Here is a 27,375-nt window from a genome sequence, read left to right as displayed (position 1 = left end):
GCAGCATCTCAGGAGCACAAAAGCTGACGTTTCGGGCCTAGACCCTTCATCAGAGAGCTCTCTGATGAAGGGTCTAGGCCCGAAACGTCAGCTTTTGTGCTCCTGAGATGCTGCTTGGCCTGCTGTGTTCATCCAGCCTCACATTTTATTACCATATATATCAGCAAGGCGGCTAAACCCGAGGCTCTACAACTGTAGTGTCTCCCACCCGCCCTCCTCCTCTAACCTAGTTAATAAGGTAAGGTTCATTCTAAACTTTCTCTATTGAATATAAGTTTGTTATTAATTTGTTATTGTTATTTGACATAAGCTTTCTACTTTAGTATTGAGTTGGCGTTCAGATAAGTGGGGTATGGATGCTGGGGCAGTTGCTTGCTCCTCCTGCAGAATGTGGCAGTTGGGAGATGTGGCACACGTGTCCGCTGGCTACATCTGCGGGAAGTGCACCCAGCTACAGCTCCTTGAAAACCGTGTTAGGGAAATGGAGCTGGAGCTGGATGAACTACGGATCATTCGGGAGGCAGAGGGGGTAATTGAGAGGAGTTATCGGGAGTTGGTCACTCCTAAGGCTCAGGTCGAGGATAGATGGGTTACAGTTAGGGGGAGGAAAGGGGACAGACAGACAGTGCAGAGATCCCCTGTGGGCATTCCCCTCAGCAATAAGTATACCGTTTTGGAGACTGCTGGGGGGGATGACCTACCAGAGGAAAGCCATAGTAGTCAGTTCTCTGGCACTGAGCCTGACACTGTGGCAAAGAAGGGAAGGGGGCAAAATAGAAAAGTACTCGTGGTCGGGGACTCGATAGTTAGGGGAATCGACAGGAGATTTTGTGGGCAAGATCGGGATTCCCGGAAGGGATGTTGCCTCCCTGGTGCCAGGGTCCGGGACGTCTCCGATCGGGTGTATAAAGTTCTAAAAGGGGAGGGCGAACAGCCAGAAATCGTGTTACATATTGGCACAAATGATATAGCCAGAAATAGGTTTGAGGATATAAAAAGTGATTTCAGGGAGTTAGGATGGAAGCTGCAGAGCAGGACGAACAGAGTAGTGTTCTCTGGTTTACTACCGGTGCCACGAGATAGTGAGGTGAGGAACAGGGAGCGGGCACAGCTGAACACGTGGCTACGCAGCTGGTGTAGGAGGGAGGGCTTCAGATATGTTGATAATTGGGATGCCTTCTGGGGAAGGTGGGACCTGTACAAGAAGGACGGGTTGCATCTGAACTGGAAGGGGACCAATGTCCTGGGTGGAAGGTTTGCTCGAGTATTTGGAGAGGGTTTAAACTAGTATGGCAGGGGGGTGGGAACCTGAGCTGTATACCAGAGGTGAGCGTTGATGCAGGTGAGGCTGTAGCAAGAGGTAGACCAGCTAGTGGGAAGGATTTTCCTGGGAAGGAACCAAGGGATCGGTTAAAGTGTGTTTGCTTTAATGCAAGGAGTATCAGGAATAAAAGTGATGAACTTAGAGCATGGATCAGTACCTGGTGCTATGATGTTGTGGCCATAACAGAGACATGGGTTTCTCATGGGCAGGAATGGTTGCTGGATGTTCCAGGGTTTAGAACATTTAAAAAGAATAGGGAGGGGGGAAAAAGAGGAGGGGGTGTAGCACTACTAATCAGAGAGGGTATCACAGCTACAGAAGCTTCCTTTGTCGAGGAAGATCTGCCTACTGAGTCAGTATGGGTGGAAATTAGGAACAGCAAGGGAGTAGTCACCTCGTTAGGGGTTTACTACAGGCCCCCCAATAGCAGCAGGGAGATTGAAGAAAGCATAGGTCGACAGATTTTGGAAAAGTGTGCACGCAGTAGGGTTGTTGTAATGGGTGACTTTAACTTTCCTAATATTGATAGGAACCTCCTTAGAGCAGAAGATTTGAATGGAGCTGTTTTTGTAAGGTGTGTTCAGGAGGGTTTCCTAACGCAGTACGTTGACAGGCCGACGAGGGGAGAGGCCATTCTAGACTTGGTGCTCGGAAACGAGCCGGGGCAGGTATCAGATCTTGTGGTGGGAGAGCATTTTGGTGATAGTGACCATAACTGCCTCACATTCTACATAGCTATGGAGAAGGAGAGGATTAGGCAGAATGGGAGGATATTTAATTGGGGAAGAGGAAACTATGATGCGATTAGACATGAGTTAGGAAGCATGGACTGGGAGCAGTTGTTCCATGGTAAGGGAACTATCGACATGTGGAGACGGTTTAAGGAACAGTTGTTGGGAGTGATGAGTAAATATGTCCCTCTGAGACAGGCAAGAAGGGGTAAGATTAGGGAACCTTGGATGACGAGAGCGGTGGAGCTTCGAGTGAAAAGGAAGAAGGTAGCTTACATAAGGTGGAGGAAGCTAGGGCCAAGTTCAGCTAGAGAGGATTACATGCAGGCAAGGAAGGAGCTCAAAAATGGTCTGAGGAGAGCCAGGAGGGGGCACGAGAAAGGCTTGGCAGAAGGAATCCGGGAAAACACAAAGGCATTTTACACTTAGGTGAGGAATAAGAGAATGGTCAAAGAAAGAGTAGGGCCGATCAGGGATAGCATAGGGAACTTGTGTGTGGAGCCTGAGGAGGTAGGGGAAGCCCTAAATGAGTTTTTTGCTTCTGTCTTTACGAAAGAAACAAACTTTGTAGTGAATGAAACCTTTGAAGAGCAGGTGTGCATGCTGGAATGGATAGAGATAGACGAAGCTGATGTGCTGAAAATTTTGTCAAACATTAAGATTGACAAGTCGCCAGGCCCGGATCAGATTTGTCCTCGGCTGCTTTGGGAAGCGAGAAATGCAATTGCTTCGCCACTTGCGAAGATCTTTGCATCCTCGCTCTCCACTGGAGTCGTACCTGAGGACTGGAGAGAGGCAAATGTAATTCCTCTCTTCAAGAAAGGAAATAGGGAAATCCCCGGCAATTATAGACCGGTAAGTCTCACGTCTGTCGTCTGCAAGGTGTTAGAAAGGATTCTGAGGGATAAGATTTATGACCATCTGGAAGAGCATGGCTTGATCAAATACAGTCAACACGGCTTTGTGAGGGGTAGGTCATGCCTTACAAACCTTATTGAGTTTTTTGAGGATGTGACTAGAAAAGTTGATGAGGGTCGAGCTGTGGATGTGGTGTATATGGACTTCAGTAAGGCATTTGATAAGGTTCCCCATGGTAGGCTCATTCAGAAGGTCAGGAGGAATGGGATACAGGGGAACTTAGCTGCTTGGATACAGAATTGGCTGGCCAACAGAAGACAGCGAGTGGTAGTAGAAGGAAAATATTCTGCCTGGAAGTCAGTGGTGAGTGGAGTTCCACAGGGCTCTGTCCTTGGGCCTCTACTGTTTGTAATTTTTATTAATGACTTGGACGAGGGGATTGAAGGATGGGTCAGCAAGTTTGCAGACGACACAAAGGTCGGAGGTGTCGTTGACAGTGTAGAGGGCTGTTGTAGGCTGCAGCGGGACATTGACAGGATGCAGAGATGGGCTGAGAGGTGGCAGATGGAGGTCAACCTGGATAAATGCGAGGTGATGCATTTTGGAAGGTCGAATTTGAAAGCTGAGTACAGGATTAAGGATAGGATTCTTGGCAGCGTGGAGGAACAGAGGGATCTTGGTGTGCAGATACATAGATCCCTTAAAATGGCCACCCAAGTGGACAGGGTTGTTAAGAAAGCATATGGTGTTTTGGCTTTCATTAACAGGGGGATTGAGTTTAAGAGTCGTGAGATCTTGTTGCAGCTCTGTAAAACTTTGGTTAGACCGCACTTGGAATACTGCATCCAGTTCTGGTCGCCCTATTGTAGGAAAGATGTGGATGCTTTGGAGAGGGTTCAGAGGAGGTTTACCAGGATGCTGCCTGGACTGGAGGGCTTATCTTATGAAGAGAGGTTGACTGAGCTCGGTCTCTTTTCATTGGAGAAAAGGAGGAGGAGAGGGGACCTAATTGAGGTATACAAGATAATGAGAGGCATAGATAGAGTTGATAGCCAGAGACTATTTCCCAGGGCAGAAATGGCTAGCACGAGGGGTCATAGTTTTAAGCTGTTTGGAGGAAAGTATAGAGGGGATGTCAGAGGCAGGTTCTTTACGCAGAGAGTTGTGGGAGCATGGAATGCGTTGCCAGCAGCAGTTGTGGAAGCAAGGTCATTGGGGTCATTTAAGAGACTGCTGGACATGTATATGGTCACAGAAATTTGAGGGTGCATACATGAGGATCAATGGTCGGCACAACATTGTGGGCTGAAGGGCCTGTTCTGTGCTGTACTGTTCTATGTTCTATGTTCTATGTTCTATCTCCGCATCCTGTCAATGTCCCGCTGCAGCCTACAACAGCCCTCTACACTGTCAACGACACCTCCGACCTTTGTGTCGTCTGCAAACTTGCTGACCCATCCTTCAATCCCCTCATCCAAGTCATGAATAAAAATTACAAACAGTAGAGGCCCAAGGACAGAGCCCTGTGGAACCCCACTCACCACTGACTTCCAGGCAGAATATTTTCCTTCTACTACCACTCGCTGTCTTCTGTTGGCCAGCCAATTCTGTATCCAAGCAGCTAAGTTCCCCTGTATCCCATTCCTCCTGACCTTGTGAATGAGCCTACCATGGGGAACCTTATCAAATGCCTTGCTGAAGTCCATATACATCACATCGACAGCTCGACCCTCATCAACTTTTCTAGTCACATCCTCAAAAAACTTGATAAGGTTTGTGAGGCATGACCTACCCCTCACAAAGCCGTGTTGACTGTATTTGATCAAGCCATGCTCTTCCAGATGGTCGTAAATCCTATCCTTCAGAATCCTTTCTAACACCTTGCAGACGACAGACGTGAGACTTACTGGTCTGTAATTGCCGGGTATTTCCCTATTTCCTTTCTTGAAGAGAGGAATTACATTTGCCTCTCTCCAGTCCTCAGGTACGACTCCAGTGGAGAGTAATGTTTGACTTTTTAAACTTTTGTTTTTATTCTTCTACTGTTATACTAAGAAGACTGTAGTGCTGAACATTTTAACTTATTCATTTATTTTTATCACATGGAGCATGGAACGGTACAACACAGTACAGGCCCTTCAGCCCACGATGTTGTGCCGAACTTTTACCCTAATCCTGTGGTCAATCTAACCTCCGCCCCTACCTTATACTATCATCCATGTGCTTGTCTAATAGCCGATGAAATGCCCCTATTGAGGCTGACTCCACTACCCTCTCCGGCATTGCATTCCACTCCCCTCCGACTCTGAGTAAAGAAGGATGGATAAATTTTGTACTTCTGCAACTAAAATTGCGTACCAAAGTACTTTGTACCTGAGATGGCACCGTCTAAGGCAACTTTGTACTCTTTTCTTTGTACTCTTGTACCCTGTATTGAATGCATGTGATAATAAAATCTCAATCTAATGCATAGCAGGACACTGGGAAGCTTAGAGGAGAAAAGGGATCCTGGAGTGCTTGTTCATGAATTCCTGAAGGGGTCAGGTCAGGCTAGTAAGGGTTGTTACAAAGACATATGGGACACCTCCCTTTATCAGTTGTGGCATAAATTGTAAGAGTGGGAAGGTCACTTTGGAGTTGTTTAAAAGTTTGGTTAGGCCACAGCTGGAGTCGTGTGTGGCATTTTGGTCACCACCCATTAGGAAGGATGTAATTGCACTGGAGGGAATGAAAAGGATGTTGCATGTGTTGGAGCATTTTAGCTGTGAAGAAAGACTGGAAAAAATCACATTATTTTCTGTGAAGCAGAGAAGGTTTGGTGGGTGAATGGAGGTCCTGACAGAGGCATATAAGATTATGAGAGGTAAAGATGGGTTGAATAGAAAGCATTGTTCCCCTTAGTTAAAGCATCAATAACAATAGGGCATAATTTTCAAGAGAAAGACGGGAATATTTTAGAGGTTTGAGGAAAATCGTTTTCATCCAGAGTGTGGTGAAGGTCTGGAGCGCATTGCCTGGGCGGGAAGTTGAAACAGGAAACCTCACAACCTTTGAAAAGTACTTGGATGAGCAGTTGACATGTCGTAATATTTAAGAGAATGGTCTAGTGTGTAAAAATGGGACTAGTATATGTTGCAGTGTATTTTTAGAGGTACAGCCTTAGTGGGCCATAGGAGCTCTTCTGTACGATATGATTTCATGACAACCCCCAGCCCAGGCAGCTGTTTTTTTCAGTCATCTCCAGGATTACACCCTTCGTAGTGTGATCCCTTGCGTTGTTCGCCCTCCCAAGTTCATTAGCTCACACTTTTCCTGGTTGAGTTCAATTGCTGTGCTCAGCTGACCAGTCTGTTGATCTCCTCCTGAAGTTTATTCTTGCTGTCTGTCAACCAATTTTGGATCCAGTGTGCCACTTTGCCTTTGATCCCATGGCTGTTATTTACATGGCCATTCCATCGATATCCTCCTCACTAAATTAGCCATTCGCTAGCGATACAGTCATACATCCTGTGTTTAAGCCCAAATGATGAATTAACTTGACAAATTTCAAGGGTCCTTGTGGAAAGCCCTGCACAACCCCACTCAAAGCAAACATCCTGCCAAATAGATATCCCTCTACCATCAATCACCTGTGCTCTCTGCCTCAGCCAGTTTTGGCTCCAGTGTGCCTCTTTGCCTTTGATCCCATGGCTGTTGTTTTCTTGCTCAATCTGCCAAGGGGGACTTTACTAAGCCCACATCAAATGCATAATGTGACCTCATCTTAACAAATCCATAGTGTTTATCCCTGATTATTTCTTGCAAGTACATTCTACCCCTAAGAATGCCTCTTTCTAGCTTCACCAGTGCTGAGATTATTCTGACTGGCTTTGAATTTCCTGGTCTGTTCCTCTCTCCGTTTGTTAATAGTGGGACAATGTTAATAGTGTTTCATTACTTCACGTGCGATTGACAAGGCTTTGAAAATTGCTGCCAGCGGCCCAGATATCTCCTCCCTCACTTCCCCCGCTAGCTGGTATACATTTCAGTTCGCCCTGTAGATGTATCCACTTTTAAAGTTGCTCAACCAGCTGCATCTCCCTGTCTCTTAACCTCTGATGCTCCGAGGTCCTTTGCCCTGATATCTTACTTGCAGTGTCCTTTTCCATTGTAAAGATTGACACAAAATATTCATTGAGGACGGTGCCGATGTTTTCCAGGTCCACACAAAGATTACCTCTGTGAAATGAACGAGGAGATATTAGAGAGGTTTGAGATTTACAATCAAGAAAGAAATTGACAAAATGACTTCCTTGGAGAATCATACAACATCCATTGTCCATTGTTGTAAACAAACAGAAGTTTTTGTTTCCACAGTTGTTTGCAAATAGCCAATCAAGATCATAAAATAATGTTTTAAGATAATTTACAAAGCAAGGCAATTGAGGAAGATGTATTGGATGTATTGAACTCTCAACTACCTCCCTTAAGTTTAGGAATGTCAGTATTTTTCTTCTGGATAACTTTTGCAGATATCTTCAAACAAGTAGCTGAACCCACAGATTTATGTGACCAACGAAGCCTGAACCTTTTGCTTCACGATGCAGTCCAGATCCCTCGGCAGCTGGGTGAGGTAGCTTCATTTGGAGGCAGCACCATTGAACCAAGTGTCCGCAGTTGCTTCCAACATCTAAGTGTGCTCTGCACCAATTCATATTGTCAAGCGGGTCTACTTGCCAGTATGAATTTTGAGCTCATTTTCGTTTTGTTCACCTGCACATCTGCCAATGTGGTATATCGTATCCATTGCACCCGGTGTGGCCTCCGCTACATTGGGGAAACCAAGCAGAGGCTTGGGAACCACTTTGCAGAACACCTCCGCTTGGTTCGCAACAAACAACTGCACCTCCCAGTCGCGAACCATTTCAACTCCCCCTCTCATTCCTCAGACGACATGTCCATCATGGGCCTCCTGCAGTGCCACAATGATGCCACCCGAAGGTTGCTGGAACAGCAACTCATATTCCGCTTGGAAACCCTGCAGCCCAATGGTATCAATGTGGACTTCACAAGCTTCAAAATCTCCCCTTCCCCCACTGCATCCCAAAACCAGCCCAGTTCTTCCCCTCCCCCCACTGCATCTCAAAACCAGCCCAGCCTGTTTCTGCTTCCCTAACTTGTTCTTCCTCCCACCCATCCCGTCCTCCCATCTCAAGCTGCACCTCCTTTTCCTACCTACTAACCTCATCCCACCTCCTTGACCAGTCTGTCTTCCCTGGACTGACCTATCCCCTCCCTACCTCCCCACCTGTACACTCCTGTCTACCTATCTTCTTTTTTATCCATCTTCGGTCCGCCTCCCCCTCTCTCCTTATTTATTCCAGTTCCCTCTCCCCATGCCCCTCTCTGATGAAGGGTCTAGGCCCGAAATGTCAGCTTTTGTGCTCCTGAGATGCTGCTTGGCCTGCTGTGTTCATCCAGCTCCACACTCTGTTATCTTGCACTATTGATATGGACTGGTTTGTCACTAGAATTTATGACCCAGGCAAAGTGTGTCACGACTTCAGTTGATCTGAGCTCTTATCAGCAGATGGAGCCTCAAGTTAATGCCTCTTCTGAATGCTGGCATCTCCGACAATCCAAATTCCTCAGTACTTCATTGAAGTATTACCCTAAAAATTATGCTTAAATATAAATTACAGCTTGAAGCCATAGCCTTCTAATTTATTGTTGAGAGCTCTACTAGTTTATGACAGAACTAGAACAGACCTGGAATGGATACGGGATGGTTTTCTTGAGCAATATGTTGAGGAACCAACTGGAAAGCAGTGCATCTAAGACTGGGTGCTGTGTAATGAGAAGGGAATCATTGCCAATCTAGCTGTGCAAGATTTCTTCGAGATGAGTGGCCGCAACGTGATAGAATTTTTTCAATCAAGATGGAGAGTGTGAGAGTTGATTTGGAGACCAGGGTGCTGCATCTTAATAATGAAAGCTGAAGATATGAGGCATGAAATTAAGCAACTCTTTGTGATCTATCAAGGCTAAAGGGATGACAGTGGATAGGCAATGGCAAACATTTAAGGAGCACGTGGGCGGACTGCAACAACTGTTTATTCCTGTCTGGCATGAAAGCAAAATGGGTAAGAGGACCAATCCATGACTTAACAAAGGCAATTAGCGATAGTATCTGATCCATGGAAACAACATTTGAGGATTGGCAGCATAGTAGAATTTAGCAAAGAAGGACCAAGGGATTGATTAAGAAGGGGTAAATGCAGTAAAGTAAGCATACAGGGAACATAAAGACTGACACAGAGTTTCTATAGATACGTGAAGAGAAAGAGACTGGTAAAGACAAATGTTAGGAAGGGGGTTGACCAGTCAAGGGAAGACAGACAGGTCAAGGAGGCAGGGCTGACGCTGGTGGGTAGGAGGTGGGGTGGGGTTAGGGTGTAACCCTAACCCGAACTCTCACCCTAATCTCCACCCCACCTCCTACCTACCAGCATCATCCCCTCCTCCTTGACCTGTCTGTCTTCCCTTGACTGACGAACCTCCATCATAACTCCCCAACAACACTCACCTTTACTGGCTCCAGCGCCGCCTCTTTGATCTGTCTCCACCTATCTTCTCCTCTATCCATCTTCTATCCACCTCCCCTTCTCTCTTTATTTATTTCAGAATCCCCTTCCCCTCCCCCATTTCTGAAAAAGGGCCCAAACCCGAAACGTCATCTTTCCTGCTCCTCTGATACCGCTTGGCCAGCTGTGTTCATCCGGCTCCACACCTTGTTATCTCAGATTCTCGAGCATTGGCAGTTCCTCCCATCTCTGAAATGGTCTGTTGGCCTTCGTTCCGAGAGGTTTCGAGTACAGAAGCCGGAATGTGGTGTTGCAGTTACGCAGCACCTTGGTGAAGCCGCACCTAAAATAGTGTGTGCAGTTTTGTGCTCCTTTTCTGCGGAAGGATGCTGTTGCTCTCATAGTTTATCAGTGCAGCGCATGTTTATCAGCCTGTTTCCGGGAATGGCAGGTCTGATGTATGATCAGAGATTGACTCGGTTAAGATTGTTTTCGCTGGAATTCAAATGAATGAGGTGACTTATAAAATTCGAACAGGACTGGACAGGATAGATGCAGTTCCCAGTGGTGGGTGTGTCCAGAACCAGGGGTCACAGTATGAGGATTCAGGATAGACGATTTCGGAGGTATTTCTTCACCCAAAGAATGGTGAGTCCGTGGAAATCATTACCGAAGCCAGCAGTTCATGTCAAAACATTGAACGCATTCAAGATATGGCTAGATATAACACTTGGGGTGAATGGGATCAAGTGTTATGGAGAGAAAGCAGGATTAGGCTGTTGAGTTGGATGATCAGTCATGATCATGAAGAATGGTGGAGCAGGCTCAAAGAGCCATTTGGCCTCCCCCCTGCTCCTAGCTTCCATGTTTACAATAGTCACTCTCTGAAATGCAAAACTTGAGCAATTGTGCAACTTTGAACTGGGTGCTGGTCGTTACTGACCAAACTAAGTTAGGTAAGGCTCAGCAGGACAGTGCTCATTGTTGTTTCTAGCATTTTCACCGTGTAGGACTTAGTCCTTGCTCTGCTTCAAGCGAAGAAGTGAGCTAATTGGAGATATCTACAACTTGTTAAGGTTCCAAAGGTTTAAAGTGATGTGGGGATGTGTGGTATTGTTCATAAAGTACATCATGAAGATAAATAAGATAAAAGATAAAAGAATGACGAGAGTAAGATGAGGGCCAATCAAGGACAGTAGTGGGAAGTTGTGTGTGGAGTCAGAGGAGATAGGGGAAGCACTAATTGAATATTTTTTGACAGTATTTACTCTGGAAAACGACAATGTTGTCGAGGAGAATACTGAGATACAGGCTACTCGACTAGCGTTTTGTACAGTCACGGGATTTATAGGGATTGAATTCCGGAGCCATGATGTCATGCTCCAACTGTACAAAATGCTAGTGCGGCCTCATTTGGAATATTGCGTGCAGTTCTGGTCGCCCCATGACAGGAAAGATGTTGAAGCATTGGAAAAGGTGCAGAGGAGATTTACCAGGATGCCGCCTGGTCTGGAGCACAGGCCCTATGAAGAAAGGCTGAGAGACTTGGGTCTGTTCTCATTGGAGAAAAGGAGGCTAAGGGGGGATTTAATAGAGACATATAAGATGATCAGAAAATTAGATATTGTGGACAGTGAGAGTCTTTTTCAGAGGATGATGATTTCAGCTTGTACAAGGGGGCATAGCTACAAATTGAGGGGTGATAGATTTAAGACAGATGTCAGAGGCAGGTTCTTTACTCAGAGAGTGCTATGGGCGTGGAATGCCCCGCATGCCAAAGTAGTTAACTCAGCCACATTAGGGGCATTTCAACAGTCCTTGGATAAGCATATGGATAATGATGGGATCGTGTCAGGGGAGGGGCTTAGATTAGTTCACAGGTCGGCGCAACGTCGAGGGCCGAAGGGCCTGTTCTGTGCTGTATTGTTCTATGTTCTATGTTCTATAATGGATATCACAAGTAGATGACTGATGTGTATAGTGTGCATTGTCAAATGGTTCAAATTTTAGAACTGAAAAGTGCCTGGTCTACCTCAAATTGCCATGGAAAACCAAAGCTTCTCAAAAGTTTGAGCTTAAGCAAGTAATTCATGCTGCTGCTGTATAGTGGTTATGTGAATGGTATTTTCCCCTAGCAGTATGCTGTTGTCAGTCGAAAAATAATTCTCATTGCATTGACCAACATTGTCTATGAAATTTGCAGCCAGTCTTATGCCAGACATATAGGTCATATGTGATAATGATTGGCCGACTGAAAACTGCTTGTTTGTAATGAGCAGAGCACACCGCACCGGCATGTGTGAGATGCTTTCTCTTTTCCACAACCAAGGACCCCAACATGGTTCGCAGAACTTTCACTTTGATCCATTTCACAAAATTCGGCCCTCATCCATTCCACCTATCCCAGAATCATAAATTCTCCTTATTCTCAGCTTGTCCCTCCATCAACCTCTGCGTTCAGCAGATTATCTTCCAGCATCTTCACCAGTATCCCCTTTCAGCATTCCAAAGTGACCATTCCCTCTGTAGTCCACTCCTCAGTCACCAAGCAAGGTCCCAAATACACTTGTAAAGTGAAACAGCGATTTACCCGTACTTCATCTGTTCAAACATACAGGTATATTCAATTTTTCCAGTGTTTTCTCTGCAAAGGGGAAATGATACATTGATTAGGTGATTATCCTGCGGTACGCCCTCATTCAGTCCACAAGCATGACCTGAGTTCCTGTTCCTTGCTGTTTTCATTTTCTATTTTGCTCCCACTTGGACCTTGGCTGTTCATCCTTCCCCTGAAGAATTTCATGCAATTTCATGAATATTCACTACATTCTCCAAATTCCCAAAGCTACCTCAACCACACTTCCACACATATTGTTTCTTGTAAGGTCTCCCTTCCATCTTCCCTGATTCTTGGCCTCTATCACATCTGTCCTGACAAACAAACAAGCCTTCACTTGCCGAAGTCCAAAGTGAAACACCTGCTATAAGCAGGGGCTGTTCAGTCATGACCAGTTTAAGATAAACAGTTGAACTTTTAACGGGGCTCATTTGCACCTGCTAGAAGTGACATACATTGACACTCAATGACCTGTTCTCTGTAAACAGAAATGTTTTAAAACTTCCACCTTCTTTGAATTAGCCAGAAGATTGTACAGCCTGTATTCCCTGTTCCTTTCTCCTTATTGGCACAGAGGCTCAATGGTTAGCACTGCTGCCTGTCAGGGACCCAGGTTCAATTCCATTCTCGGGGAACTGTCTGTCTGGAGGTTGCACATTCTCTCTGTGCCTGTGTGGGTTTCCACGAGGTTCTGCGTGAGTTTACAACAGGTCTCTGATTCCGTCCCACAGCCTAAAGATGTGTGTATTCGGTGGATTAGCCATGAGAAATGTAGGGTTACAGGGCTAAAGCAAGGGGGTGAGTCTGGGTGACGTGCTCTTTGGAGGGTCGATGTGGACGTCTAGGGCCAAATGGCCTGTTTCCACACCGCCAGGGATTCTATTGACAGCTCGACCATTCAGAGTGGACTTGTCAACCACACGACATGTTTTTCTTCTCGTATAAATTATTCCAATTGTTTGAAATATCATGTTCTTGCGTTTGTTCCATTGGGTGTAAGACAAAAATGCTTTGGTAATAAAAGTCTCTCTGAAATGAAAGACACAAATGTAAGGTATTTCCGGCTGGTAGACAGGAGGTCGGAAAACTCCCAAAAATTCTCAAGGGAATGCTTGTGATGAGGTGGAGGGTAGAAGAAATTATGTTACGAAACATTATTTTTTGCAAAAGCTTGGTAACACAATGGTAATTTTTTTTTAAAAAATCAAAGGTTGTGTCCAGAAGAGGTGTGAATAGCTACATAGGCATCTGAATGCAAAAAGGGATACAGGAGCAAGATGGAAGCGTAGGTTCTGATCTAAATTGGTTGAACTTAATATTGGACCAGAAGGCTAGAAAGTGACAAGACAGATGATGAAGTCTTGTTCCTCAAACTTATATTAAGGTTGTTGACTAATTGATTGATTTATTGTCACGTGTACCAAAGTAGAGTGAAAATCTTTATTTATGAGTGGTACAGGCAGATCATAGTAAGCGAAGGATATACAGATGAAAATGACAGAGGCATGCAGGTTACACTGAACAGAGTATGCGCTCAGTGAGATCAATGTTAGCAAGATCAGCGTTATTTCAGGCTAGAGAGTCTATTTATCAGTCTGATAACAACTGGGAAGAAGCTGTTCCTAAAACTGTTGGTGTGTGTGTGTTCAGGCTTCTGTACCTGGTGCCTGATGGAAGAGGATGTAGGAGATCATTACGTAGGTGCGATGGGTCTTTGGTGATGCTGGCTACCTTTCCGCAGCAGTGAGCCATGTAAATGGAGTCCTTGGATGAGAGGTTGGCTTCCGTGATGATCTGGGCTGTGCACACCCGCTTCTGTAGTTTCTCACAGTCCTGGGCAGAATAGTTGCCATACCAGGCCATTATACACTTGGACAATGTGCTTTTAATGGTGCATCTGTAGAAATTGGCCAGGCCAAATTTCCTGAGCCGCCTGAGGAAGGAGAGGCATTGTTGTGCCGCCTTGACCAACGTATTTTCGTGGCAAGTCCAGGACGGGTTGTTGATTATCGTCATACCAGGGAACTTGACACGCTCCACCCTCTCAACCTCAGTTCCATTGATATACATCAGGGCGTGTTCTCCTCCTGTCTTTTGAAATCAGTGATCAGTTCTTTAGTTTTGCCGACATCGAGAGAGAGGTTGTTCTCTGCACCACGTCACCAAACCCTTTGCCTCCCTTCTGTATTTTGATTCATTGTTAGATATCCATCCCACTGCAGTGGTGTCGTCAGTTAACTTGCACATGGCGTTAATTTGGAATTTGGCAACACAGTCATGGGTGCGCAAGGAGTGCAGTAGGGGGCTGAGAAAACATCCTTAGAGGGCACTAGTGTTATTGTGGAGGAGGGGCAGTTACCTATCTTCACTGTGGTTTTGGGTCAGAAAGTTGAGGATCCAGTAGCAGAGGGCAGAGCAGAGACCTAGGTCATAGAGTTTTGAGATCAGTCTGGAGGGGATAATAGTGTTGAAGGTGGAGCTGCAGTCAATGAGCAGGATTCCTACATAGCTCATTGTGCACATTGCTGCCAACAACATCGGTAGAAAGAGGGTTCACTGAATCCCTACAGTGTAGAAACATTCAGCCCAACAGGTCCGCACCTACCCCTGCAAGGCTAACAAACCTGGTAGCTATGGACAATTTAGTGTGGTCAATCCACCTAATTTGCACATCTTTGGACTGTGGTAGGAAACTGGAGCACCTAGCGAAAACCCTCACAGACATGGGGAGAATGTGTAAACGAAGAGTCACCCAAGGGTGGAATTGAGCCCAGGTCCCTGGTACTGTGAGGCAGTAGTGCCAACCACTGCACCACCTTGTTGCCCTTGAGACTTTCTCCAAGGCTACCCTTGTGTCTTAAGGGACTCTTTTCCCCCCATTCTCACTAACACATTTATTATGTCGTACAATCCCGTAGCAGCAATATCTTTTAGAGTGTGGGAAGAAATGGGAGTAACTGGAGGAAATTCAAACAGTCATGGGGAGAATGTGCAAACTCCACACAGACAGTTGTCCACAACTGGAATCGATCCTGGGGCCCTGTCACTGTAAGGCAGTGGTGCTAACCACTCAGCCACTGTGCTGTGGCATTTAGGTCCTGCAAAATGAGTACAAGAACTAGAATGATGAATATTCAACCTTTCGCACAAAAAGTTGGTCAGAGCTAGGACCCATATTAATCACTGTAACACTGTTTCTGAGACAACAAGGTGGAGAGCTGGATGGACACAGCAGGACAAGCAGCATCAGAGGAGTAGGAAAGCTGATGTTTCTGAAGAAGGGTCTAGGCCCGAAACGTCAGCTTTCCTACTCCTCTGATGCTGCTTGGCCTGCTGTGTTCATCCAGTTGTACACCTCGTTAACTCCGATTCTCCAGCATGTGCAGTTCCTGCTATCTCTCCAGAACACTGTTTTTGTTTTGTTCACAGCAGTGACAGAACACAGTTTGAGAGAAAATAATGCAGCCATATACACAACATTGATGAAAGATACTTTCTTATTTCCAAATGTTAAGGAAAGCGTTGTATGAAAATTATATTCTGTCACAGAATTTGGACACACTCTGGTTTCTTCCTGTGTTACCTAAAACGTATGCCATGTTTTTCGACCTTTGATTTCTCAGCATTTCTTCTTCTTTTGTAATGTAGTGCTGGAGGGAAACCATAATCCCAGATTGTAAGTGCTTTGAGCTTCAACATTGTCTGAGAACCCCCTCACTGTCTCTGAATACCCAAACTGATCAATAATAATCATCCTAATTGTCTGTCTTGACCTTACTGCAGCATTGCTTATTGTGTCACTGGCGGGTGACAGATCACATTGACATTTCACATCATGAAAGTAGCTGCATGAATATTTGTATTCTTGGTTCTACATTAGTGAGTTTTTGTTGCAACGTTTTGGTCTGGAAGTAAGAGGCATCTCAAAGAATGTGCTATCTGTGCTTTTGTGGAATCTGCTTTTGTGCTTTGACTTTGGGTTAAGCAATGTAACATGTCCTTGCTGATTTTCCATATTTAATTCAATTAGAATTTCATTGACTCTAGGTTTTACTCTTGAAATATGATCAATGAGCAGAAGGCTATTCAGTCCATTGAGTCTGCCACTCAATGAGATCATAAAATACTGATATTCCTCGATACCACTTTCCTGCCGTTTCCCTATAGCGTTTGATTCTCATACTGTTAAAAATACTCCAGTCTGAGCGTCTTAACTTTTGTACATCCCTCTGCAGGCAGTCTGGCAGTCTCATCACTTGTCTTCCATACCTATTTTTGTGTTTTCTGTAAGCTCGGTAATAGTACATTCACTTTCATCACTATGTCATTAATATTTATTCGCAACAAGAATGGCCGTGGCATTGATCCGTATGGCAGTTCACTGTTTACAGCTTGCCGACCTGGAAATGACTCCCCCTGTACCAAATGTCTGTTCTCTATTATTTGGTCAATCCCCTATCCATGTTAATATATTTCCCCAAAACTATGTGGTCTTATTAAAAGTCTTATCTGCTTGAAGTGTGATTATTTTTACAAATACCTTTTTGAATGTTACACCCTTTTATTTGTACTACTTGTAATCTCCTCATGGAATTCTTATAAATCTGTCATGCACAATTTCCTGTTTATCAAGCCGTAGTGACTGTGATTGTATTATGTATTTTAAGTGCTCTGCAATTACATCTTTTCTGATAGGCTGTTGCATTTTCCAATAACAGACATTAAGCTAACTGGCCAGTAGTTATCTTTTTTGTCTCCTTTCCTTTCTAAAATAAAGGTACTAGTCATAGAATCCCTGCAGCATGAGAGCAGGCCACTTGGCCCATTGTGTCCAAACTGACTCTCGGAAGAGCATGGCACCCAGATTCAACCAGCTGCCCAGCCCCTGCAACCTTGCATTTCCCATGGCTAATCCACCTAATCTGTGCATGTTTGGATTGTGGGAAGAGACCAGAGCAGCTGGAAGAAACCCACACAGACACGGCGATAAGGTTCAGATTCCTCACAGAAAGTCACCTGTGGATGGGATTGAATCCAGGTCCCTGCCACTGTGAAACAGCATGCTACCCACTGAGCCACCATACTGCCCTGTGGGGCACTGGGACTTTTTGAAAAGCCAAGGATACTGGAGAGATTGTGATCAGTGCATCAACTATCACTATAGCTATTACTTTTAATATCCTAGGATGCAGCACTTCGGGCCCAGGGGACCTAATGGTCTTTAACCCAGTTAGTTTCCCTCATATCTTTTCTTTAGGGATAGTTGTTGTTTTATATCCTGTCCTATCATTTGCCCTTTGATTATGCAGGAATTTTGGAACACTGTCAGTGTCTTTTACTGTGACTGTATTCATTTGTGGGACATGTGTGTCACTGCCTGGCCAGTATTTCTTGCCCATCCTGAGTTGCCTCTTGAGAAGGTGATGGTGAGCTGCCTTCTTGAACCACTGCATTCTTCCTGCTGTGGGTTGACCCGCAGCGCTATTAGGGAGGGAATTCCGGGATTTTGAGGGGAAGGAATGGCAATGTATTTCCAAGTCAAGATGGTGAGGGACTTGGAGGCGGTGGTGTTCCCATATGTCTGCTGCCCTTGTCCTTCTGGATGGAAGTGGTCTTGGGTTTAGAAGGTGCTGTCTGAGGAGCGTTGGTGAATTTCTGCAGTGCATCTTGTAGTTAGTACCCACCGCTGCTACTGAGCATTGCAGATGGAGGGAGTGGATACTTGTAGATGTTGTACTGGCTGCTTTGTCCTGGATGGTGTCAAGCTTCTTGAGTGTTGTTGGAGCTGCACTCATCCAGGCAAGTGGGGGAGTGTTCCATCGCATTCCTGACTTGTGCCTTTTAGATGGCGGACAGGCTTTGAGGAGTCAGGGGGTGAGTTATTTGATGTGATATTCCCAGCATCTGGCCTCCTCATGTGGCCACTATCTTAATGTGATGACCAGTTGAGTTTCTGGTCAATGGTAACGCCCAGCTGAGAGTGAGGGATTCATTGATGGTAACACTATTGAATGTCAAGAGATGGTCAGAGCCTGGCATTTGTGTGGCGCAAATGTCACTTGGTACTTGTCAACCCAAGCCTGGATATTGTCCGGATCTTGTTGCACGTGAACTTGGACTGCTTCAGTGTCTGAGAAGTCAAATGGTGCTGAACATTGTGCAAACATCAGCGAACATCCCCACTTCTGACCTTATGATGGCGGGAAGGTCATTGATGAAGTAGCCGAAGATGGTTGGGCCGAGGACACTACCCCGAGGAACTCCTGCAGGGATCTTCTGGAGCTGAAATGATTGACTGCCAGCAACCACAACCACCTTCCCATGTGTCAGGTATAACTCCAACCACCGGTGAGTTTGCCTGTGAAACCCATTGATTCCCATTTTGCTAGGGCACCTTGATGCCACACTCGGTCAGATGCAGCCTTGATGTGAAGGGTTGTCGCTCTCACTTCAGCTCTGGAATTCAGCTCTTTTGTCCACGTTTGAACCAAGGCTGTGATGGGGTCAGGAGCTGAGTGGCCACGGCAGAACCCAAACTGGGCGTAACTGAGTAGGTTATTTCTGAGCAGGTGCTGCCTGATAGCACTGTTGATGACACCTTCCATCACTTTACTGATGATTGAGAGTAGACTAATGGAGCAGTAATTGGCTGGCCTGGTTTTGTCCTGCTTTTTCTGTACAGGACATACTTGGGCAATTTTCTACATTGTCGGGTAGATACCAGTGTTGAAACAAACTAGAACAGCTTGGCTCGGGCAGCAGCAAGTTCTGGAGCACAAATCTTCAGTACTGTTGCTGGAATGTTGCCAGGGCCCATAGCCTTTGCAGTATCCAGGGCCCATAGCCTTTGCAGTATCCAGTGTCCCTAACCATTTCTTGATATCACATGGAGTGAATTGAATTGACAGAAGACTGGTATCTGCAATAGTGGGGATCACTGGAGGAGGCCGAGTTTGATCTCCCATTCAGCGCTTGTGGCTAAAGATTTCTGCAAATGCTTCAGCCTTATGTTTTGCACTGATGTGCTTGGTTCTTCCATCGTTGAGGATGGGGACATTTGTGGTGCCTCCTCCTCCTCCTCCTCCTCCAGTGAGTTGTTTAATTGTCCATTGCCATTCATGACTGGATGTGGCAGGGCTGCAGAACTTAGATCAGATCCATGGTGAGATTGATTAGCTCTGCCTATCACTTGCTGCTTTCGCTATTTGGCATGCAAGTAGTCCTGTTTGGTGGCTTCACCAAGTTGATTCCTCATCTTCAGGTAAGCCTGGTGCTGCTCCTGGCATGCCCTCCTGCACTCTCCATTAAACCAGGATTGATGGTAACGGTTGAGTGAGGGACATACTGAGCCACAAAGGTTGTAGATTGTGCTAGAGTTCAATTCTGCTGCTGTTGATGGCCCACAGCACCTCATGGATGCCCAGCCTTGTGTTGCTAGATCTATGTGAAGTCTGTCCCATTTACTGCAGTGATAGTGCCACACACATGATGGAGGTTGTTCTCAATGTGACGGCGGGACGTTGTTCCACAAGGACTGTGCGATGGTCACTCTTACTGATACTGACATGGACAGATGCAACTGCAGCTGGCAGATTAGTAAGGATGAGGTCAAGTATGTTTTTCCCTCTTGTTGGCTCCCTCACCACGTGCCGCAAACCCAGTCTGGCAGCTGTGTCCTTTAGGATCTGACCAGCTCGATCAGTAGCACTGGTGCTGAGCTACTCTTAGCAGTGGATATTGAAATCCCCCACCCAGAATACATTTTGTGCCCTTGCCATCCTCAGTGCTTCCTCTAAGTGTTGTTCAACATTGCAGAGTACTGATTCAGCAGCTGAGGGAGGACGGTACGTGGTAATCGGCAAGAGCTTTCCTTGGCCATGTTTAACTTGAAGCCATGAGGCTTCATGGGGTCCAGAGTCAATGCTGAGGCCTCCTAGAGCAACACTGTCCTGACTGCACACCACTGTGCCACCACCTCTGCTGGGTCTGTCCTGCCGGTGAGAGAGGACATATCCAGGGATGGTGATGGTGGAGTCTGGGACATTGTGTGAAAGATATTATGACTGTGTCAGACTGTTGATTAACTAATCTGTGAGACAGTTCTCCCAATTTTGGCACTAACCCCCAGATGTTAGTGAGGAGGACTTTGCATGGTCGACAGGGCAGTTTCTGCCATTGTCTTTTCTGGTGCCTAGGTCAATGCTGTGTGATTTATCCAGTTTCATTTCTTTGAGTCTAAGTAGTGGTTGGTCCAACTGAGTGGCTTGCGAGGCCATTTTAGAGGGCAGTTGAGAGTCAAGCTCATTGCTGTGGTCAGGAGTCATATGTGGGCCAGACCAGGTGAGGTTGGCAGATTTCCTCCCTTGAAGGACATTAGTGACAATGGATTCATGGTGATCGGTAGATTCTTAAGTCCAGACTTCTTTTTAAAATTAAACTTCCACCATCGAACCCAGGTCCCCAGAACATTTTCTGGGTTTCTGGATTAATAGGTTAATGATAATACCAGTAGGCCTTGAGGACTCATGCAAAGAATTTATTTAACTCTTCAGCCATTTCCTGGTTCCCCAATATTATTTCTCCAACCTCATTCTCTTAGGGGCTTGTATTAACTTTGGTCTGTCCTCCTTTCTATATATTTAACAAAGTTCCAGTTGCCTGTCCTGATATTATTTGCAAGTCCATCCTCAAAGTTTACCTAATCCCCTTTTTTTGGTTGTTTTCTGCCTTTTAAGAATTTCTCGATCCTCTGGCTTGTGATTAATCTTTGCAACATTATATCTATTCTTTCTTTCCATTTGATAAAAGGATCCCTTTGCCTTGTCATGTAGGATAATACGATACAATGTTTTATTTGTCTTTTCTTGCAATACAGAGTTTTTATAGAACATTACAGCATAGTACAGGCCCTTCGGACCTTGATGTTGTGCCGACCTGTCATACCGATCTTAAGCCCATCTAACCTACACTATTCCATGTGCGTCCATATGCTTGTCCAATGACAACTTAAATGCTCCTAAAGTTGGCGAATCTACCACCGTTGCAGGCAAAGCGTTCCATTCCCTTACTACTCTCTGAGTAAAGAAACTACCTCTGACATCTGTCCTATATCTTTCACCCCTCAATTTAAAGCTGTGCCCCCTCGTGCTCGCTGTCACCATCCTAGGAAAAAGGCTCTCCCTATCCACCCTATCTAACCCTCTGATTATTTGATATGTTTCAATTAAGTCACCTCTCAACCTTCTTCTCTCTAATGAAAACAGCCTCAAGTCCCTCAGCCTTTCCTCGTAAGACCTTCCCTCCATACCACGCAACCTCCTCGTAAATCTCCTCTGCACCCTTTCCAAAGCTTCCACATCCTTCTTATAATGCGGTGACCAGAAATGTACACAATACTCCAAGTGCGGCCACACCAGAGTTTTGTACAGCTTCACCATAACCTCTTGGTTCCGGAACTCGATCCCTCTATTAATAAAAGCTAAAACACTGTATGCCTTCTTAACAGCCCTGTCAACCTGGGTGGCAACTTTCAAGGATCTGTGTATATGGACACCGAGATCTCTCTGCTCATCTACACTGCTAAGAATCTTACCATTAGCCCTGTACTTTGCCTTCCGGTTACTCCTACCAAAGTGCATCACCTCACACTTGTCTGCATTAAACTCCATTTGCCACCTCTCAGCCCAGCTCTGCAGCTTATCTATGTCTCTCTGCAACCTACAGCATCCTTCATCACTATCCACAACTCCACCGACCTTAGTGTCATCTGCAAATTTACTAACCCATCCTTCTCTGCCCTCATCCAGGTCATTTATAAAAATCACAAACAGCAGTGGACCCAACACCGACCCTTGCGGTACACCACTAGTAACTGGTCTCCAGGATGAACATTTCCCATCAACTACCACCTTCTGTCTTCTTTCAGCAAGCCAATTTCCAATCCAAACTGCTATATCTCCCACAATTCCCTTCCTCCACATTTTGTACAATAGCCTATCGTGGGGAACCTTATCGAACCTTGCCGAAATCCATATACACCATACATCAACCGGTTTACTCTCATCTACCTGTTTGGTCACCTTCTCAAAGAACTCAATAAGGTTCCTGAGGCACGACTTTCCCTTCATAAAATCACATGATACACCAACTTTGGATGCTTGTATGCTTGCTTGTTTGCTGATCAAAATTAAATAAGTGAAACAATTGTACTGAGGTCACCAATCAGCCAGCACATGACCCTTCCTGTGCATTGGCTGCATGGTTACAAGGAGGAAGAATGAAGTGTCTGGTTCAGCTCAGTGAGACAGAAGCTGTATATTTTGGAAGTTTTGGATTTGACCTTTGAACAGGACAGTTCCATTTATGTATCTAAGTTATATTTATTCACTGCTTCACAGTGGAAGGACACAGTGGAAGGATGGCAAAATGGTCAACTCAAGGATGAATCTTGGGGATGTTTACTAATAATTGCACAGTGTTTAGCATCAACAGGAAGATGTCGATAATACTCGGGCTTGGACTGATGAGTGCCAAATAATGTTTGCACCACAGAGGTGCCAGGCAATGATCATCTCTAACAAGAGAGAATCTCACCATCTTCCTTTGTTGAGTTTCAACACTGAAATTCTGTTATCAACTTCATGGGTGTTACTACTGACTTGAACCTGCATGAGATAAGCCATATAAATACTGTGGCTACAAGAGCACGTCTGGGAATCATGTGGTTAGTATCTCCTCTCCTTTCTCCCCAAAGCTTGTCCATCTCTGACAAGGCAAAGTTGGGAGTGTGATGGAATATGATTGCCTGGATGCCGCAGCTCCAGTAACACTCAAGAAGCTTGATGCCATCCATGCTTGATTGGCACCTTTTCCATCACCTCAACATTGATGTTTGTCTACTGCTGATAGACAATGGGGGCATTGTGTACCATCTACAAAATGCACTGCAATAACTCATCTGACAGCAGTTCCCACTAGAAAAACAAGGGTAGTTCACCTGTATTGGGTACGTGTGACTACAATAAATCAAATAAATCAGATCAAATGCTGGGCCAGAATCCTGGCCATTCCTATCTATCAGCCTTGTGCAGGGTATCTATCCCAGATGAACACTTGCGGTCTATGAAGTTAGTTCAGTGCCTTTGCAACAGTGATAATGTGTGACCAATGTATGCTGGCCTTGCGCAGGACCAACATAGAGCCATACAAATGATATAAACCAGAAGGGAGCCATTCAGCCATCTTTGTCCATGCTGACCCATAGACATCTGATGCCTTTTTTAATCCCAAATTGTTACAAACGTACATGGACCTGCAGCACTTAAAGTGCAGATCCAGGTACTTCTTAAAAGAGTTTAGAATCTCTTAGTCCACCACCAATTCAGGCAGCAAATTCCTGACACCCATCACCCTCTGCATAAAACGGATTTTCCCACATCCCCTCTAACCCTTCTGCCACTTAGCTTGACTCTGTAACTGCTGATTTTTGAATTCTCTGCCAAGGGAAGCAGCTTCCTCCTGTCTACACTAACTCTACCCTATCGCTGCCCTTCACTGTTTTGTATACCTCAATCATGTCATTCCCTCAGACTTTTCTGTTCCAAGGAAAACAGCCTCATATTTACAATTCTCCAGCTTTGGCAATATTTGAGTAAATCTTTTCTGCACTGTCTCCAGAGTTATTATATACTTCCTGGATTGTGATGAACACAACTGCACACACTACTCCAGTTGTGGCATCATCAGTATCCTGTACAGTTTTATCATGATGTCCTTACTTTGGTAATCTACACTTTTCCCAATGAGGCAAAGCATTCCCTGTGCCTTCGTCAGAACATTACTGACCTGTAGAGCTACTTTTAGGAACCTGTTCACTTCCATGCTTAGATCCCCCACTTCATCTACCCCTCTCAGTATGTTCCTATTTATTGTGTATTCCCTTTATGTCCTCATGAAAAGCAATGCATCACACTTGTCAGAGTTGTGCTCCATCTGTCGCTTTCCTGCCTTCTCCGCCAACCCATCTAATATCATTTTGGAACTTGGAGCTATCCTCTGTCCTATCCACCTTACATCCAATTTTTCAGTTGTCTGCCAATTTACCAATTGTGCCCCCCATGTTCAAGTCTGAATCGTTCATCTATAAAATAAATTAAAGGGGCCCCAAAATCAAGCCCTGTGAAACACCAATGGAAATTGCTTTCCGTTCAGAAGCACAGCCATGAACAATTACCCTTGTTTCCTGCCACTAAGCCGATTAGTCAACACATTACTCCGTATCCCATGACCCATGAGCTTTCACTTTTTTGCACTTCTCAGGTGGGACATTATCAATTGCTTTGCTAAAATCCATGTCGACAAATTCATTGCGCAACCCTCATCGATCCTCCTTGCCACTTTCTTAAAGAATTCAACTAAATTTGTAAGTAATGACCTTACCTTGACAAAGCCGTGCTGACTATCCATGACTAGTCCATGCCTTTCTCAGTTAGTTTATTTGATCTCTGAGATCGATTTTAAAATTTTCCCACCACTAACAGGCTTTTAATTGTTTGGCATTTCCTTCGTACCCTTTATAAACAATGGAACCACATTTATATTCCTTCTCTAATTGATTTAAAACAAAATTTGCCCTGAGGATGATTAGTTTAGTCTTGCATGTGCTGGTGCTACCCTCCTAATGGAGGAAGGGGGACTTTTCATCCAAATTCCCTACTTGTTTCCTTTGTTTTAATTTTCTTTTCTTGTAAATATTTCACCCAGTTCCCTTTTAAGTGAAGCACTAGATTTTGCTTGAATAGTCACTTGCAGTAAAAGCATTCCCTATTCCATTATATGGAAACTTTTCCTCTAACTTTCCCATCATTGTTGTGTGAACAAATCCTGGCCTGAATCACAAGAAACAAACTGTGTCTCTTCAGAATTTTTTTTTGTTTGTTAGGGATCTTACCTCATGAAAAAACAAAAATCAAGCTCTGTTTTTCTGAAACTGGAACAGCAACATTAGAAGCTGCAAGTTCTTCAGTATGTTTGGGAGATCTAGAGTGAATTGTCCCGGTAACCAGATGTTCCACAACATGGTTCTGTACTAGTGACCATTGGCCTTGAGATTGGTCTCATCTGTCCAGCATTGGAGAATCAGCCTTTGCCTGCTAGAATAGACCAATCATAAAGTCACCAATTGTAAGAGATGCAGTGTTTACCTTCCCTGCATTTGACCTTACTATTGAAATTTTTTTTACAATTATGTGGCTTTTGTCAGATGCTAGTAACTATTTGGAGCCACAGGTGAGAGCTGGTGAAGGTGAGGATGAACCCAGCATGAGCTGCTCAAAAAAAACGTGAATCAAACAATTTTTTTTGCCCTCTCTCTTAGTCACTCCAAATCCTCTTGAAGCATCTTTGTATCTTCCTCTCAATTCTCATTTCCAACCAGTGATGTGATTTGTCAGTCACGGTGTTTTTCTGTAAATATGCCCATCTTCATCCTTTGTCGCCATCCACAGATTAGCACATTTAATATGAAGAACATAATATGAAAAACATATAGACCACATCAGATGAATTTCCCTCTTCAACACTTCTGATATCTGATAAATAGAGGCCTTCTAATGGGCATTAACATGTTGTGTCAGCATTGCTTGACTGATGCTTAAGGTTGCGGTGGTAATTAGTCTTTCTGCATTAAATATACTTTCAATATTAGAAACTTAAGTGATTGACTACTTCATTGGAACCTAATACAATTATCAGTGTTCTTTTTTTTGACAGTGCTGATTGATTGGATTTATTAAATGGAAATGTACAGTGTTGCTTTCAAATGGTGATAATTTCTTAATGGAATTTCACGTGCAGGCACTCAGACATGAACTAATGGATAAGGAGGAGACAATCATAACTGCTTTGGATTCAGCCCATAGAAGGGCCAGAGGAGTCGCGCTGACACCTTCATGTTTAAACAGGTCAGCCACTTAATCTATTGCAGGAACAACCACTTTTCTGCAGAACACTTGGCTTTATAGAGCAGTAAGAGATTAGAAATAAAGTAATGCTAAACTGGAGAGTGAGAAATAATGCAGGGACTCGTATGTTATTTAAAGAAACATGTTACAGCGCATGACAGAAGATTCTGTGACAGTTACTTAGAATTGTATGTTGTGGGAACAATTGAAAATGTTTCCACTCACCTAGTGATTGTGGTAACTTCAAATTATTAGAAAATTTATAGATCAGCATCTTGAAATATGTTTTTCTTCATTTTCACAAAACGTTACATGACTTTACGTTCTGCAATGTGTTCTTAATTACCATATTCAAAAGCAAAAAGCATGTGTTTACTGTCCTACCATATTTTGGTGATGTATTGATGTGTCTCATTTTCAGAGGACACTTTTCTGCGTGCCACTAGATGTATATCAGCCATACCAAAATGCTGCCTTTGCCTGAGACAGGGAAGATGAAATGACTTTGGGGAAATGGAGAATCATTCATGAATCCAGTTACTTTCTGATCTGACAGCTTTGTGGCATCTGAATGGATAACAATTTGATCTGGTAATCTCAATTGATAGAGTGCAAATGTGTAGTGATGCATTTTGGGAGCTCTGGTAAGTGAAAGATGTTCACAATGACTAGTAGATCCCTAGAGAGCACTGAGAAACAAAGGGACCTTGATGTCCAAAAGCAAGAGTTCATGCCCTCTGCTTCTGGCCTTTCAGGCAATGTTGGATCCAACACTCCACTGAGCTTTAGATCCCATGAGCTCTTGTTTTGTTGACCAGTCTGCTATCACTGACCTTATCAAAAACATATAGACCACATCAGATGAATTTCCCTCTTCAACACTTCTGATATCTCCTCAATAAAAATTAGATAAAATTTGCAAACCATGGCATTACCTCAACAAAGCCATGCTGACTATCCCCGAACATTCCATGTTTCTCCAAGTGCAGCGACATTTTGTCCCTTAAAATTCTTTCTGATAACTTCCCTACCACCAAGGTTAGACTGGCTTGTAACTTCTGGATCTGTCCTTTCTTCTTTTATATAAAAGTATGAGCGGTCCTCTGGCACCTTAGCTGTGGCCAGAAATGACTTGAAAAATCTTTGCCAGGACCTTTGATATCTCCTCCCCTGCTTCATAAAGTCATGCAGTATAGAAACAGGCTCACTTGATCAGCATCAATGCCAACTAACAAACATCAAACTACTGATCCCATTTACCTGCACTGAGTCATTACCTACCATACCCTGGCCCTTTAAATGCTCATCTGTTGCTTCTTTA

General features: G+C 44.5%; 2 long non-coding RNA genes across 2 annotated transcripts in view; both read left to right on the top strand.

Moving 5' to 3' along the window:
* The window catches only part of LOC132209060 (uncharacterized), a 228,941-nt gene that overhangs the window by 105,176 nt on the left and 96,390 nt on the right, over positions 1-27,375 (top strand). The window lies entirely within an intron of this gene.
* LOC132209061 (uncharacterized) lies at positions 157-26,807 on the top strand. The gene is made up of 3 exons (XR_009445158.1): positions 157-238; positions 25,948-26,054; positions 26,476-26,807. It is a non-coding gene; the product is annotated as an uncharacterized LOC132209061 (long non-coding RNA).

The sequence above is a fragment of the Stegostoma tigrinum genome, unplaced genomic scaffold, assembly GCF_030684315.1.
Source record: "Stegostoma tigrinum isolate sSteTig4 unplaced genomic scaffold, sSteTig4.hap1 scaffold_64, whole genome shotgun sequence".
Taxonomy (NCBI): domain Eukaryota; kingdom Metazoa; phylum Chordata; class Chondrichthyes; order Orectolobiformes; family Stegostomatidae; genus Stegostoma; species Stegostoma tigrinum.
This window is presented reverse-complemented; position numbering and strand designations above follow the sequence as displayed.